This window comes from Erinaceus europaeus, chromosome X (genome assembly GCF_950295315.1).
Source record: "Erinaceus europaeus chromosome X, mEriEur2.1, whole genome shotgun sequence".
Lineage (NCBI taxonomy): Eukaryota > Metazoa > Chordata > Mammalia > Eulipotyphla > Erinaceidae > Erinaceus > Erinaceus europaeus.
In genome coordinates this window covers 111,051,228-111,066,904 of record NC_080185.1, presented here as the reverse complement: position 1 = coordinate 111,066,904, position 15,677 = coordinate 111,051,228, and positions in this window count along the sequence as shown.

The following is a 15,677-nucleotide window of genomic DNA, read 5'->3' as shown; positions in this document are numbered from 1 at the left end:
GTTTCTGAGAGGTTCAGCTAAGCATTACAGTTGCTTTGTGGAAAAAAAAAATAATGACAAGAAAAAGTATATGTAAAATGATTTCTATATGTAAACAGTTCTATACTAGTAAACAGGAGTAGGAAACCTTTCTACTGATATCTATTTGGATATTTGTAACAGTGATTATGGACATGCAAAATTTCCAACTTAAAAGTGAGCACTTAATATTTCTATGAAGAAAAAAATCCCCTAGTTTACTGAATTTCAGTTCCCACCTGCAGTTCCTTGGCATGACCAGACCAAATTATTTCTCAGGCCATATATGGCCTGTGGGCAGGATGCCCCCCACCACTGTGGTAAATGTTCCTCTTCCTTCTTAGGGAAGTATAGACAGTCCATAAAAATAAATATTTTTCCAGACCTTTGTCAGTGGTAATACATCTACAGAGTATGTGGAATCTTAACTCAGATATCAGATTTAATCAAAGTACCCCTCTGAATAAGCTGAGGGCCTTGGCTGAGTTCCTTGACTTGTCTGACCTACTTTTTGTAAAAAAAAAAAAAAGGGGGGGGGATTATTGTAGGGCAAGAGTGAAATTACAAATACTTTGTTCAGAAAAAAATCACTTCAAGACACATGGTGGGGAGGGGATTGTATATGGAGCTCTGGGGGTGGGTAATGTGTGGAACTATACCTCTCTTATCCTTATAAGTGTAAATAAATGAGGAAAACATCAGGAAGACTGCTTAGTGTACACACACACATTTTTTTTAACCAGAATACTGCTCAACTCTGGTTTGTAGTGGTGTGGGGGATTGAACCTGGTACCTGGGAGCCTCAGGCAAGAGGAAATAAGTCACTTTGCATAGTCACTATACTATTTACCCCACCCCGTCACACAAATTAATTACAATGAGAAAATCTCTATAGGGTCCCAGTGGTGGCACATCCAATTGAGTGCACATGTGACAGTGTGCAAAAAGCAGGTCCAGGGGATCTGGCGGTAGCGCAATGGGTTAAGCGCACATGATGCGAAGCACAAGGACCAGCATAAGGATCCCGGTTCGGTTCGAGCCTCTGGATCCCCACCTGCAGTGGGTCACTTCACAAGCAGTGAAGCAAGTCTGCTGGTGTCTTTTTCTCCCCCTCTCTGTCTTCCCTCCTCTTTTGATTCCTTTCTGTCATATCTAAAAACAACAACAAAAATAATAACCACAACAACATTAAACAACAAGGACAACAATGGGGGAAAAATAGCCTCCAGAAGCAGTGGAATCGTGGTACAGGCACCGAGCTCCAGCAATAACCCAGGAGGCAAAAAAAAAAAAAAGAAGCAGATTCAAGCCCCTAGTCCCTACATGTGGGAGGAGCTTTGCAAGCAGTGAAGCAGTACCACAGTTGTTTCTCTGTATTGTGTCCTCTATACCTCCCATTTCCTTCTCCATTTCTTCTGCCTATATTCAATAAATAAATGAAATATTAAAAATAATTTTAAAAAATTAGAAAAATGTGGAAAAATGCTACACAATACCTGCCACATACTATGTGTTCATTTATTCCAACTATTTCAGGGCAGCAGCATAAATAATAAAATCATACCTAAATATTTCCAGACAATAATAATTACCAAAAAATAACAGATGAATTTAGAAAATAAGAGTTATAATATTTACTGAAAGGAAAACAAAGGTTAACATTTTCTTTTTTTAAATTTTTTATTTAAGAAAGGATTAATGAACAAAAACATAAGGTAGGAGGGGTACAACTCCACACAATTCCCATCACCCAATCTCCATAACCCACCCCCTCCCATGATAGCTTTCCCATTCTCTAGCCCTCTGGGAGCATGGACCCAGGGTCGTTGAGGGTTGCAGAAGGTAGTAGGTCTGGCTTCTGTAATTGCTTCCCTGCTGAACATGGGCGTTAACTGGTCGGTCCATACTCCCAGTCTTCCTCTATCTTTCCCTAGTAAGGTGTGTCTCTGGGGAAGCTGAGCTCCAGGACACATTGGTGGGGTCTTCAATCCAGGGAAGCCTGGCCAGCATCCTGGTGGCATCTGGAACCTGGTGATTGAAAAGAGAGTTAACATAGGAAGCCAAACAATTTGTTGAGCAATCATGGACCCAAAGCTTGGAATAGTGGAGAGGAAGTGTTAGGGAGGTACTCACTGCAAACTCTAGTGTACTTCTGCTTTCAGGTATATATTTTGCAGTAGTTTATGGATACGTGTGAACATAAGCTCTCTCTCACAGAAACTGGTGTATATCTAGGTTATGGGACTTTGTTAGAAAGTGAACCACCTGAGATGAAATTAGAGTGTACTATAAAAGGAAAGGTTTCACCGAGTAATGAAGCTGAAGGGTTGTCATTCCACACGTGAAGTCTCTGGACACAGTCTGAGCTGAAGCATGTTGAGGTGGCAATCGTTGCGTTGGTTAGGTTGTGATCGGCGGATGCAATATTATTTGGTTTGGATTGGGAGAGGCATACGGGAAAGTGGGCCCTATCCAAGGGTTCCAGAACTGGGGGAAGTAGGGGCTCTATAGTGGAGATTTTCATAACAGGTCCATGAATATCAACTTTCTTCTTGATGCATAGATGTGAAACAATTTTCCATCACATGTGGCATTTTAGCATAAACATTTATGATTCTTGTTCTTAAGTCCTTATGCAAATAACATTCAAAATAAGCCATACTAGAAAGTAAATTAATTCTTAATTTTGATGATGTGGAAAGTTAATTTACATAAGACTTTAAATTTTGAAGCATTTCATTTAAAATTATTTGCAAATTTTTCTTTAAGAAAAAAGCTTCATATGTAGATTGGCTCCTTTTTAGACCCAGACACAGAAGTATGTAGCCTGAGGGCATCATAGTGGAGTCTGTATTTCATCACAATTTCTAATGTTCCTGATAATGCACAATCATACTTTGCTTAGAGTGTTGGTCTATGTGTGTTCATATTTTCTTAAAATTATCTTTATTACATCATTACTCTACAAGTAGTAGATATTCCTTGAAAATATTTAAGAAAATAAAAATGAGGGAAAGAAGGAAACTCATTATCCCACTGGAATTAACATTTTATCTAATTCTTTTTTAAGACATTAGATCTTTTTTTTAAAAAAATTATCTTTATTTATTTGTTGGATAGAGACATCCAGAAATCAAGAGGGAAAAGAGTGACAGAGAGGGAGAGAAACCCGAGAGACACCTACAGCACTGCTTCACCACTCGCAAAGCTTTCCCCCTGCAGGTTGGGGCTGGGGGTTTGAACCCAGGTCCTTGCACATTGTAACATGTGCACTTAACCAGGTGTACCACTACTCGGCCCCTCTAATTCTTTAGTATGATGATATCTATATCCATATACACCTCTATATATGTATGCATGTCTATATAGTTACAATACATAGGTATATGCTAATGCTGTAGTGTTCCTTATAACTTGCCCCTTTTTTGAGGAATATTTTTTTACCAACAATGTTTATGTTTCTGGGATACAATTTCACATGTCTTCAAAACTTGTTTAGCATACCTCATTCACCACTAAAATTCCAGTCTCCCTCCAAAACAGATTGTTGGTCTGTCTCCCCTCTTTTGCCACCTCAAATTTGAGTAATTGCTTAATAGCATGCCCAAACATCTCTTTAGTTCAATAAATCTTCTACAACTGCATTTGCATGAACACAAAGTAGCAGTCATATTGAAAATTCTTTAAACTACAATCTGTTGCTGAATTTTATTTATAAACTATGAAATAGAGAAGTTCTCTGATTCTTTCTTTAACCTCTCAATGACATTTTAGTTATACAAGTGCAAAGATGTAGGCTCCTCTTATCCTCTGTTTTTGTCAATATCTCCTTTTTATAAATAAAAAAAAAAGAAGTAGGCCAGTGTTTTTTTTTTTAATAAACTAGTAAAGTTTGTCTCATGAAAATCCTCAGCATGCTATTCACCAGTGTTGGAAGAAGGGAATATTCACAGAAAGGCAAGGAACTCCTCAGGTATAATGACACTGGCATACTGTCCTTTTTGTGAGACCGAAAATTAATATATCATTTTAGAGTAGATGTTGATGACTTGCTTCTACTGGAAGAAGTTACCAAGGGAAACTTACTTGAAGAAAACAATGTTCCTTTTCCACTAGAGCCTAGATAATGTTCTCACACAACTCATGACTGAGGCTTTGAGTTCCCCTAAACTTAGGTGTTTTAGTGTTAGTCCAAAAATTATGTTAAAGAGACCAATGGGTAATGAAGCAAACAGGCATTTTATACATACATATCTATTTTCCAAGACCTGGGCCCCTCTCTTAGGGTGAACCCATTCCAGGGTCACTGGCCTCATCCATAGGTAGAATTAGTTTACTATATAGAATTTCCATACTGGTTGCACCAGTTAACATTCTCAGGTAGATGGAAGCTTTAATAATGTAAAAAGCTATTTAAAAGGCTTTTAAAAATATGGCCATAAGGTAAGTAGATCTCTGAATCTGCACACAATAATTTAAAAGTTTATGTATCTACCTTAACTGGATTTATTCACATTACCACCAAGATGGTGTCAGCAGCACATCACTGAATGAAGGTTGTGTCCTTGATACAGATGCTAACATGGAAAAGGCCAGCAGAATACATATTGCAAGGATAAAGTACCTTCCTATTGCCTGGGACCAGATAGACAGTTGGTTGGGGTGGGGCAGGTGGTGGACCACCTGGTCAAATGCTCACAGTAAAGTGTGCAAGAACCCTGGTTCAAGCCCCTGCTCTCCACCTGCAGGGGGAAAGCTTCACAGGTGGTGAAGTAGAGCTGCAGGGGTCTCTCTTCCTCCCGCTCTATCTCTTTCTTCTATCACAATTTCTCTCTATCTCTATCCAATAATAAATAAATAAATAAATAAATAGAAAGTAAAAAAAGAAGGTTGCCTGGTAGTCACATCTCTGTGATCTCCAACAGGAGCATATTTCAGGTCTTTGCTTGCTAATACTCTGTTGGCCAAAGCAAGTCCCAAAGTCATTCCTAGTTAATGATGCAGAGAAATACATCCAGTTTCTGTCAGAGAAACTGCATTTTTACATGTCAAGACCTATGAATGGAGATTAGGATTTCGAATGTAGCCAGTAAGTCAGTTGACCATTCCAAAGATTGTATTTACTTCCTAGCTGAGCTGTTCATTGTCTGTTTTCATTTTAATATGTTTCTTTCTTCAGAACTCATCTAGGAGTAACTTTATCTTAGGATTTAGTTGGATTTGGTCTTGTTTTGCCTATTTTTCTTATGTTTTTTTCTCTTCAGCTGTATTGTAATTAACATAATATAAAGCTATATATATTATGTTTTCTAATATTCCTGGCATATCATACAACAGTAGGGAACATATATGCACATATTAGAAACCAATTAAAAACCTAGGTAGTATATTTCTAGAAGTTGGAACAAATATTTCCTAGAGAAGAAAATGCTCTGGTAATTGCTAATGTCTTAATCTAAAATTCTGAAAATATATAGGCTATAAGTATACAACGTCTCCTTAGAGAATTTGGCATCAACTAGGCTGCTTATCCCTTTTTCAAATAACTACAAATTGTTAAGCAGGATTTGTATGTTTCTGGGCTGCCTACTGCTGTAATATTAACTATTTCTGGTATAATGGCAGGCTGTCTCCTCTATAATCAAAGGGAAATGTACAGATTGACAATTCTCTCAACTATTCAAATGTCTCTTAAATATAAAATTGGTGGCAAGTAACAAACATTTTACATATGCTGGTTATTTTGATAGATTTGCAAATTTCCTATGAGCATAGAAAATAAAAACTGTAGCTTGTCTTTAAGTACAAATTTTGTGTGCAGAAAACGAATCCACATTTTTATTTATTCATTTATTTGTTTGCACTGTTAGAAAACTACTTTACAGCAAGTGTGAGGAAGAATACTTATTAGGATAATAACAGCAGAATCATAGAAATGAAGTATGTAGATAAATCTGTCTCTAGAAAATAGTGCAGAGTTACAAAAGGCAGTTTCTGTGAGAGAGAGCATATCTTCACACGTAGCTATAAACTACTGAAAAATATATACCTGAAAGCACAAGTACACTAGAGTTTGCAGTGAGTACCTCCCTAACACTTCCTCTCCACTATTCCAAGCTTTGGGTCCATGATTGCTCAACAATTTGTTTGGCTTCCTATGTTAACTCTCTTTTCAGTCACCAGGTTCCAGATGCCATCAGGATGCTGGCCAGGCTTCCCTGGATTGAAGACCCCACCAATGTGTCCTGGAGCTCCACTTCCCCAGAGACCCACCCTACTAGGGAAAGAGAGAGGCAGACTGGGAGTGTGGACTAACCAGTCAACGCCCATGTTCAGTGGGGAAGCAATTACAGAAGCCAAACCTTCTACCTTCTGCAACCCACAATGACCCTGGGTCCATGCTCCCAGAGGGATGGAAAATGGGAAAGCTATCATGGGAGGGGGTGGGATATGGAGATTGGGTGGTGGGAATTGTGTGGAGTTGTACCCCTCCTACCCTATGGTTTTGTTAATTAATCCTTTCTTAAATAAAAAAAAAATAAAAAAGAATCTGTAAAGATCAATGGATGCCAAGAACTAAAAATAGATAAGCACTATGGAGAAATAAGTGCAAGGAAAAATAAACCACTAGTATTTAGGATGGATTTTTTGTCTTTGTTCCCTGTTGTTAATTTCTAAATATTGATTGAGGAATTTAGAAATTCTTCCAAAGCGAATTTTTATTATGTGCAATTCCCATATTCCTTGTGTAATGGTTTTCCATGTTAACAGGTACTACACACATATACAAGCACATGTGTATACTTTGATTTATGTGATAAAATTGAGTGTCAAAATAGTAGTATACTAGTTCAGTAAAATGTAATAATTTAAGTAGTGAAAGATGAAGGTGGTTGCAATGAGTAAGCCTGTTTTTAAAATATGTTTTCTATATTCAAAAGAAAGTGAATAGCAATAGTGAAATATCTTCATGTAATTTTGGAGCTAATGCATCATGTTTTCTTTGACAGAAATATAGGTAGTTCAGAGAAATGTTTTGCTTTTTTTTAGTTATGGAAAATTAGGGAACTGATTTTTAAAATAATTTTATTGGGGGTTAGGTATTACAGAACATTTCTCTATACATGTATATGCTTTCCCAATTCTGCATAAAAGGTGTCTGCTACATACTCTTGTCCCCCCAATCAAGTACCCCAAATCTCTTCTCTCCCTAGCAACCCTATTCCATTCCCTCCCCAGAGTCCCTTGCTTTGATGCAGTATACCACCTTCGGTCCAAGTTTCATCCCCATGCTCTCCCTTTCTTTTTTCTTTCTCCTTTTTAATTTATTTAATAATGATTGACAAGATTGTAGGTAATAGGGGTACAATTCCATACAATTCCCACCACCAGAGTTCCATATCATCCCATCCCCTCCATTGGAAGCTTTCCTATTCTTTATCCCTCTGGGAATATGGACCCAGGGTCATTATGGGGTGCAGAAGGTGGGAGGTCTGGCTTCTGTAATTGCTTCTCTGCTGGACATAGGCATTGGCAGGTCAATCCATACCCCTATCTTATTTCTATCTTTCCCTAGTGGGACAGGGCTCTGGAGAGGTGGGGTTCAAGGACACATTGGTGAGGTCATCTGCCCAGGGAAATTAGGTTGGCATCATGGTAGCATCTGCAACTCGGTGGCTGAAAAGAATTAAGATAAAATTGTTAAGATAAGGGAGTCGGGCAGTGGCACAGTGGGTTAAGCGCAGGTGGCGCAAAGCGCAAGGACCGGTGTCAGGATCCCAGTTCGAGCCCCCAGCTCCCCACCTGCAGGGGAGTCGCTTCACAGGTGGTAAAGTAGGTCTGCAGGTGTCTGTCTTTCTCTCCCCCTCTCTGTCTTCCCCTCCTCTCTCCATTTCTCTCTGTCCTGTCCAACAATGATGACATCAATAATAACTACAATACAACAACAAGAGCAACAAAAGGGAATAAATAAATAAATATTTAAAAAATTGTTAAGATAAAAGACTTAAGATAAAAAGCAGAACAAATTGTTTAATAATCAGGGACCTAAAGGTTCTTACCTTTATATAACAGATGAAAATTGGGGTTTCCATTTTGGAAGAAGCTAAGAAGTCTATTTTAAGTATATTCTAAGAGGCCCATGACTTTACTAATTTTTTTGCCTGAGCCCCACAGCTGACATGCAGATGGGCTAAAGGAATTGTCTGAGAAGATGCTGTCAGTTAGAAAGCTGGGTCAGGGCAGAGAGTAGCTCCCAAATATGGGAAAATTATTTAAATACCTTTAACTATAAACCCCATCAATCTGATCTGGGGCCCATATCTATTCATATTCACCACAGGAGCCTGTGTAATCTCTACATCCTTGTAGACTGAGCTTGAGTTCCATGGTCATATCTAGGAACATTCTACACTGCACTTACTTCAGAACCAGTCTTCCTGAGTGGCAGAGTATGTTGACCCGGCTTCCCTTCAGAGAGTGGGGCAGTCCCTACATTGTTGTTCCACATTGAGGGCAAAGTCTTGTAGAGACCCACAAAGTGTTTGTGATGTTGTTCCTAATGGAGAGAGGGATCTGTTGGAGGTCTAGGCCCATCATATCTATGTGGCAATCCCATGATTCCCTGACTAGGGCCCCATGTTGTGGGTGGCCTGGTAGTGACCAAAAGAGCCATCATTAGAGTGTGCCAATCTCTTACTCTTTTTTTTATATTTTATTTTATTTATTTATTCCCTTTTGTTGCCCTTGTTGTTTTATTGTTGTAGTTATTATTGTTGTTGTCGTCGTTGTTGGATAGGACAGAGAGAAACGGAGAGAGGAGGGGAAGACAGAGAGGGGGAGAGAAAGATAGACACCTGCAGACCTGCTTCACCGCCTGTGAAGCGACTCCCCTGCAGGTGGGGAGCCGGGGTTCGAACCGGGATCCTTATGCCGGTCCTTGTGCTTTGCGCCACCTGCGCTTAACCCGCTGCGCTACAGCCCGACTCCCGCCAATCTCTTACTCTTATCCAGCTCTTGTAGTCCTTACTTTATCTGATACATATGGACTTAAAGTGCTGGAGGGAAGTGAAATAGGAAGTAGGTGAGGAGGGTATCCAAGTCTAAGAAGAAAGTATTTGACTAATTACTTTTTAAGGTCTTTTTCCTTTCTTGTAGTCACTGCAAACTATTGTGCACTTTTACTTTAAAGTATATATTTCCTCTTACTTATGGATACATGTGCACAAGTTCCCTATCTCATGGGCCCTGCTCTATATCTAGGTTCTATAACTTTGTTAGGAAGTTCACCACCTGAATGGATATTCTCCCTTTCTAACTATGTCTCCCAAGTTCCACCTACATGTGGAGTCATCCAGTAGGTGAAATAGTAGATCTATTTCACTCAACACTTTTCCTTCTGCTTCCAGTGAAAGTGAGCCAAATATTGAGATTTTAATGTTTCTGTTCTGATGTCTAGGTCTTTGATAGTTAGCCTTGGTTCACCATTATTGGTTATATCCCTCTGTTCTTTCTACCCTCCGTTTTCCTTTATGTTTGCTATTGTTGTTACTGTTGTTTGAGTTCCCATATCTATTCTACCACATGTTACCTCATTTGGAGTTAGAGTTTCTTTATTTTCCTGTAGAACTCCTTTCAGTAATTCTTTCAAGAACAGGTTGTTGGTGGTCGTTTTCCAAACATACAGAAACTGAAGGAAACAGTTTCTGTATGTTTGGGAAACTTTTGATTCCTCCTTCATACTTGAAGGATAGTTTGGCAGGATTGAGTACTCGTTGTTGATAATTGTTATCTCCTAATACTGTAAAAGTGTCATTCCATTCCCTTCTTGCTTTTGGGGTTTCTATTGAGAAACATGGTGAGAGCCAGATGGTTCTGCCTCTCTATTGTCAGTTTCTTCCTTTCCCTTGAAACCTGTAATATTTCTTCCTGTGCTTATTTTTTATTGGCTGTTTATGGTTCAGTAGTTTGTTTTTCATTCAGCTTCTTCTATCTCTATATTTTGACCACTGCCCAGGTGTGGAACAATTTCTGTGATAATTTCTTTGAATATGTTCTCTGCTCCTCTCTCTCTCCATCCTCAGGCACCCCAATAACTTTCACATTTTTTCTTCTGATGGAGTCATCTATTTTAGAGAATCGCTTCATTTTTCATAAAGCTTTCTTCTTCAGCAGCTTTGCATTCCAAGAGTGTGGTGGTTTTATCTTCTAGCCCTGATATTCTGTCTTCAAGCTAGTTTATTCTGGATACAAGGCCTCTTAGATGAACCCTAGTGTTATCCAGTTTTCTTTAATTTAAGTATTTCTTTTGAGACTCCTTTGTGAAATTTTTAGCTTTTTGGTGAAAAGATCTCTGGATTTCTTAATTTTCATTTATATGTTACTGTTGGAGTCTTGAATTGCTTTCATAATGAGCTTTCTAAAATCAAACACAGACATTTATTCTTTGTGATCTTTGACCTTTGCATTCTTTTCCATGTTTCTGTTGGGTGTGGCTTCCAGGGTGTGGCCAAGGAGTAGCAAGGACTGAAAGGTTGTGCCTAGGAGAAGTCACATAAAACAGATAAAGAAAAAAGAAAAAGAAAACCCTGGATCCTCAATAAAAAACTACAAAGTTAGAGAAAACTTACTGATGGTTATGCATGTACAAATGGGCACATGGAAAGGGATAGGAGAGAGAGACAGAGGTGGCTGGAATCCAGAGCTATACCAGCATGCCATGGAAAGCAGATGGAGCCATATGAAGTGTGGACTAGGCCCTGAGTGGCAGCAGAAGCATGGGAACAGCTGGGAATAGGGTGGCCAGAGGCCAGAGTGAGTCCGAAAATGGCAGTTGCCCCAGACCTGTGGGCAACTGCATACCCACCACTCATCTTGGATCAGGAGCTAGAACCACAGCCATAGGAAGCGGATGGAGCCACATTAGGACATCCATTGCCCACTGTAAGTTTACCCTAATCAAAGTTGAATAACAGGAAGGACTTTCCCCACCCCTGCCACACCACCACATATAAACAATACAGTCACAGCACTACCTGCTGGTTGAACAGCGGAAACCACACCCAACCAAAATGGATAATGCAAAGATCCTACATAACAAGGACTTAGATGAAATGTTTGTTGTTGATAAAGGCATCATTTTAGTGTGAAACAGGAAGACTATGTTTAAAACTAGGAAGTCTTATCTCCCTGCAGGCATCTCCTTGCTTTGTCTCTCTGGTCCCCCAAATACCAAAGGAATTCCAAAATTCATATTCTGTACTTTAAAAAAAGTGAATAGAAATTGTGAAAAGCCTAATCTTTCTGTGTTTGGGGGCCACTTGTATTCATAGAGCTATTGTACCCCAGCATGTAATTACCTTATTTTGAAAAATTGATATAAATTTGTTTTGGGTTTCTTTTACCATTTCTTTCTTTCTTTTTTTTTTTTTCATTTTTATTTACAAAAAGGAAACACTGACAAAAACCATAGGATAAGAGGGGTACAAACCCACACTGTTCCCACCACCAGAACTCCTCCATATCCCATCCCCTCCCCTGATAGCTTTCCTATTCTTTATCCCTCTGGGAGTATGAACCCAGGGTCATTATGGGGTGCAGAAGGTGGAATGTCTGGCTTCTGCAATTTCTTCCCCACTGAACATGGGTGTTGGCAGGTCAATCCATATTCCCAGCCTGTCTCTCTCTTTCCCTGGCAGGGCGGGGCTCTGGGGAAGCAGGCTCCAGGACACCTTGGTGGGGTCTTCTGCCCAGGGACGTCCGGTTGGCATCATGTTAGCAGCTGGAACCTGGTGGCTGAAAGAAGAGTTAACATATAAAGCCAAACAAATTATTGACTAGTCATGAACCTAAAGATTGGAATAGTTCAGATGAAGAGTTGGGGGTCTCTGTTTTGTACATAGTTAGTAGGCCTATTTTAGTTATATTCCAAAGGGCCCATGGATATAGTATAGTTTTTCTTTCTTTTTTTCTCTGAACCTCACATCTCATATGCAGGTGGATCCAAGTTATTGTCTGGAAATATGAAGTCATTGCTGGAAAAAGGACCAGAAAGCTGGATTAGGGAAGAGAGTAGCTCCCAAATATGGAAAAGGTGTTATAAATATTGTTAACTGTAAACCCCATTGATTTGATCTGATCTGGGGCCCATATTCAGCTTAGGAGCCTTTGTGACCTCTGCATCCCTGTAGATCTGAGCTCACATTCTGTGGTCATGAGTAGGAATGTTCCAAGCAACCCCAATGTCAAGAACCCATCTTTCTCAGTTGGAAGATAGAGTATGTTGTCCAGCCTTCCTTCAGAGGATGCAACATTCTCTACCTTTGTTGATTCATGTTGGGGGCAAGGTACTATGGAGGCCCACAAAGGGGTCTATTGTGTTGTTCCTGATATAGATGACCAGTAACAATGGAGAGAGGTATTTATTTGAGGTCTAGGCCAATCATGTTTTTTTTTTTTTTTTTTTTGGGAATCTCAGGACTCCCTGACTAGGGCCCAGGTGATGGGGTGACCTGGTAGCAACTAGTCATCGTTAAAGTATGCCAGTCTCCTGCCCTTATTCAACTTTTTCAGTCCTTACTTTGATAAGGTCAACTTGGAGTGACTGAGGAAACTGTAATAGGAAATACGTGAGGAAGGTATCTAAGTCTAAGTAGACACTATTTCGTTAGGAACTTTATGGTGTCTTTTTAGGTCTTTCTACTTGCTTGCTAAATATATTGATTCACTGCAGACTATTGTGCACTTTTGCTTTCAGGTGTATATTTTGCCCTAATTTATGGATACATGTGAACATGTTCCCTATCTCATGGGACCTGGTCTATATCTAGGTTTTGGGACTTTGATAGAAATAGAACCAGCTGAAATGGAATTACAGAATCCTATGAAAGGAAAAGTCTTACCCAAGTAATGAGGCTGAAGGGTTGACATTCCATGTCTGACGTCTCTGGACACAGTCTGAATTGAAGCATGCTGAGGTGGTACTCATTGCGTTGATCAGGTTGGGATCGGCAGATACAATATCATTTGGTATGACTTGAGAGAAGCATGCAGGAAAGTGAGCCCTACTCTAGAGGTTCCAGAACCAGGGGAAATATAGGCTCTATAGAGGAAGTGGGCGGTTCCTGCTGTCTTAGGGCTTAAGAAGGCAATAGATAGTTATTGCTGTAATCAAATTATTTGGCAATTGGGTTAACTTTGAAATATCCCTTTGTTAGTATTTGCTGTATCATACAGAACATCACCATAATTTATGTACTTTGACATTATTTGTATATAGCTGTGTCTTATAGAGTAACGAACCAGTTGCTTCTGTTCTCCGTGGTCTAAGCTTTTAGGAGAGTCAACATTTCAAAAACTCATTTACCATTTCTTCTGACTTACCTATTCTGTTTTTGGAGTTCCTTTCATATTTTTACCACATCCAAGATTAAACCATTCCAGTTGTTGACTTTTGTTTTCAGGAATGTGGATGAGGATTTTGTATGTAAGTGAAACATTGTGTTAGTTGCCTTGGTCTATCAAAGTATCACAGACTTGTACGTTTGGTTTATTAAAGTCAATTACTGATTAAAAACACAAAGTATCAGAGGCTAGAGGCTTAAGTAACAGCTCTGTAGGTTAGTCAGATTGGCGGGATGGCAAGGTTGATCTCTTCTGAACCCTCTCTCCTTGGTTTGTAGGTAGCTGCAGTCTCACTGCCATTACTTGGCATTCCTTACTTGTCTGTGCCCTAATCTCTTCTTATAGCACTAGTCATATTAGCTCTATGATCTTGACCTCATTTTACCTTAACCACTGCTTTAAGGATTTATCTGGAAGCACAGTCACATTTTGAGGTTTTTAAGGCCAGGAATTCAACATACTGGCTTTGGCAATCATACATATTGGCATTGGGGTAGACAGTTCAGCCTGTAACACATACTTCACCAACAAGGCGTAAAAATCTTTAGATTATTTTATCAGTAGAGAAAAATACCTCTTTCAAGTCATATATTTTTGAATCATGATGATGTAAGTATTTATGATTAAGCATATGTTTGTTTGGCAAGCCAGAAGGGCCTCCAGGATTTTTAATAGTGTTTTAGATATTTTGGCACATTCAGTAGGTTATACAAACTGATTGAACTGACTGATTAGATCTCAAAACTATGCTGACATTAAATAAAGGTCTGAGGCTTTCTCTGCATCTATAAAGATAATCATGTGGTTTTTGGCTTTGCTTTTATTGATGTGGTGAATGACATTGATTGACTTATGGATGTTGAACCAGCCTTGCATTCCTGGGATGAATCCCACTTGATTATCTCAATAGATGCAGAGAAAGCCTTTGACAAAATACAGCACCCATTCATGCTCAAAACTCTACAAAAAATGGAAATAGATGGGAAATTCCTCAAGATAGTGGAGTCTATATATAGCAAACCTACAGCCAACATCATACTCAATGGACAGAAGCTGAAAGCATTCCCCCTCAGATCAGGGACTAGACAGGGATGTCCACTGTCACCATTACTCTTCAACATAGTATTGGAAGTTCTTGCCATAGCAATCAGGCAAGAGAAAGAAATCAGAGGAATACAATTAAAAGGGAAGAAGTCAAGCTCTCACTATTTTCAGATGATATGATAGTATACATAGAAAAACCTAAAGAAGCCAGCAGAAAACTACTGGAAGTTATTAGGCAATATAGCAAGATATCAGGCTACAAAATCAATGTACAAAAATCAGTGGCATTTCTTTATGTAAACACTAAATCTGAAGAAGAAGATATCCAGAAATCACTCCCATTTGCTGTTTCAGTAAAATCAATCAAATACCTAGGAATAAAGTTGACCAAAGAAGTGAAAGACTTGTATGCTGAAAACTATGAGTCGCTACTCAAGGAAATAGAAACTGATACCAAGAAATGGAAAGATATCCCATGCTCATGGATTGGAAGAATAAATATCATCAAAATGAATATTCTCCCCAGAGCCATATACAAATTTAATTCAATACCCATCAAAGTTCCACCAAGGTTCTTTAAGAGAAAAGAACAAACACTGCAATCATTTATCTGGAACCTGAAAACACCTAGAATTGCCAAAACCATCTTGAGGAAAAGAAACAGAAATGGAGGCATCACACTCCCAGTCCTTAAACTATATTATAAAGCCATCATCATCAAAACAGCATGGTACTGGAACAAAAATAGGCACACAGACCAGTGGAACAGAATTGAAAGCCCAGAAATAAATCCCCACACCTATGGCCATCTAATCTTTGATAAGGGGGCCCAAAGGATTAAATGGAAGAAGAAGGCTCTCTTCAATAAATGATGCTGGGAAAACTGGGTTGTAACATACAGAAGAATGAAATTGAACCACTTTATCCCACCAGAAACAAAAATCAAAATCAACTCCAAATGGATCAAAGACCTAGATGTCAGACCAGGAACAATCAAATACTTAGAGGAAAACATTGATAAAACAGTTCCCCACCTATACCTCAAGGACATCTTTGATGAATCAAACCCAATTGCAGGGAAGACTAAAGCAGAAACAAACCAATGGGACTACATCAAATTGAAAAGCTTCTGCACATCCAAAGAAACTATTAAACACAAAGAGACCCCTCACAGAATGGGAGAAGATCTTCACATGCCATACATCAGACAAGAA